Source organism: Myotis davidii, unplaced genomic scaffold, assembly GCF_000327345.1.
Source record: "Myotis davidii unplaced genomic scaffold, ASM32734v1 scaffold44, whole genome shotgun sequence".
Taxonomy (NCBI): Eukaryota; Metazoa; Chordata; class Mammalia; order Chiroptera; family Vespertilionidae; genus Myotis; species Myotis davidii.
In genome coordinates, this window is record NW_006299705.1 from 12874194 (window position 1) to 12876957 (window position 2764).

A 2764-nucleotide genomic window follows, 5' to 3' on the forward strand; every position below is an offset into this window, starting at 1 on the left:
CCCACTGGGCTCCCCTGGAGGCTCCGCCCCGCCCGCTCCTGCTGCAGGCTCCGCCCCACCCGCGTCCACTGCAGGCTCCGCAGCCGAGTTCTCAGCTAACTGGGTTCCCGGGCGGCCGCGGCGGTGTCTTTGTCCTTCATCTGCACAGCGCGGACCACACTGTCGGGAAAGCGCCGAGTGAGGCGGCGCGGGGGACTTGCCGAGGGCTGTGTGCATTTCTTATTGCGCTGCATCTGGAGGTTTCTGCAGGGTGGGGATGGACGCGCATAATCACAGTATTGACGCCTGTGTGTTATAAAATTGCCCTATGCTTATTTCTCTTCATGCTGAAGCCTCTAGACCTCTGCAGAAGAGGCAAAACACTGGAGAAAAAACCCTTTAGGCGGCGGAAGATGATTATTTCGGCCTTGGTGTTTATAAGTAAAGAAAGCGAGCCACCTAGAGTCAGGCCCTGGGAAATGTTTGCCCTCTAGCCCTGGTTCTCAGGCTTCCTGTCTTCAACGAGACAAAGCCAACTACATACAAATTGTAACTTACTTTGTTTTGAAAAATAACTGAAAGTCATTGGAGGTTACAGTTGAGGTGTATGAGATAATAACGAACAGATTAGTTTGTCCAATGACTTCATACGTGATTTTCCTCAGGACTTTACTAAATGAGTATTTGAATTTAGGTAAAGAAGTGTAAAGCAGCAATTTTCAATCCGTGTATGTGCTGCAAGGATTTTTAAACATGCAACACTTGACTATTTAGTCAGGGCCACTGATCTCCTTTCCTTTAGATTGCCAAATTAAAAAAATGACAACAGCCAGCACAACAAAACCATTAGGTGTCCATGCCCTGTCTTGAACCATGAATACGGGATGTCCCCCAAAAATATATATACACTTTAACAGCTGGTAGCTCAATTTTGAAAATAAAATGTATTTTAGTAAACACTGCCTTTATAATTATTCAGAGTGTGTGTATACATTTTTGGGGACATATATGTCATATAATAGAGTTGCATCTTATTAGTCACATGCATAATAAGTTGCATCTGATTGGTTAAATCTAGATACCAAAACCCTTATATACAAGTATAGATAGGCACCTGATTTTTTTAAAAGTCATTTTAGAGCAAAAAGGGTTAGTAGTCCCCCCCCCTTTTTGTGTAAATCAATCAAAATTATGCCTATTTTTTGGTCAGAGCAGCAAAAAATATATTTTTTGGTATGCCGCAGAATTTTAGCAATTAGTATGTGTGCCATGAGATGAAAAAGGCTGAAAATCGCTGGTGTAAAGCATTTTAGTGATGGCCCTAAGGTCTCCCAGTGTTGACGTTACAGACTTTTACTTTCACGACCAAATGACAATATACATTTTAGATCAAACAGGCAATGTGCAGGGTGTAGACCACTTCTTTTCAAAATGTCTGAATACGGTATTTATGCATCATGAGGCCTTTGAAGTTTTGTTTTAAATTATTTCTAAAGTGTATGTTTTTTGTTTTCTGGGAAGTGTCTCAGTAAAGGTTAGGAATTCGGCATTCAATATTTTTCTTTTCTTTGAGGGAATAGGCACTGTGCTCCACAATGCGACAAAAAGAACTGCAGGAGAGGAAGATTTAATTTTTTTTTTTAAGTTTGTCAGAGCTGTTCTGTGTGCCCTTGCCCTTGTGTCACCCCTGTCTGTAACCATTTATCACTGCGACATTTTCTCATCAGTAGACAAAGGATATATTCCCTACTTGATGTGTAGGGCTTCAGCTGCTCAGCCTTCATGAATGTTAATGTGCATACAACCTTCCTTCTGCATATAGGTTACTTTTCTTATTTTAATGTCAATAGGCAGTGGGATCCTTGCGAGAGCCCTAGTGATAGTGTTTCAAGCACTTCTACAGGACTGCAGCTCGTTGGTTTTTTTTTTTTTAATAAATACTTTCTCAATGACATCTGCATGCTCTTGAATTGTTATTTATATTTCACAAAGATGCAGTTATTGAACTTCTTACAAAAAAACAATAATAGAATTATATTTTATTATTAAAATATACAAAGGAGGCAGTTAACCATGAATTGTTGGCCAAGTTCCAAAACGCTGGCCAGTAGGAACAAATACTTTGCCTTGGAGAAAAAGGATGTCCCCAGTGCTTAGCAAAGCCAAAAGGCTCCTCATTTTTTTGAGATCTCATCTGACACAATTTTCATTAAAAGGCTGTAGATGAAAGAATATGTATTTTCTAAGAATGTGTGTTTCTGTCACAACCTTTAAGTTTTCAGATTTGCTCCAGAATAAAAATTGTATTGTAACGAGAGTGTAAATTCACACAGCTGGTTAGGAGTGATACTTGGCAATATGTATAATAGTTAAAAATGCAATTGACTGAACTATTGTTAAGTAATTACCTTGGATTCACATACAGATATTTAAGGATATGATTCAACACATATGTTTAGGAAATTTTACTATCGTAATAGCCAAAAACCTGCAAATATTCTAAATATTCATCAGTAGCAGACTGGATATTCTTGTACATTTAAATAATGTAATATTATACTTTTGTTCAAAACAATGAAGTTGATCTGTATTTTCTGATTTGTTCATTTACCTAACAATTTCTTGTTGGGGGGAAAAGTATATGTGAGACCTCTGTTCTAGATACACTGCTTAAAAAGAGAAAGTTTCCTTACATGTGGGACTTCCATGAATAGGCAGGCACATGGGAAGATCTCCAAAATGAATTTTAAAGAGAAAAAAGTAAGTTGCCATATAGGAGGTATGA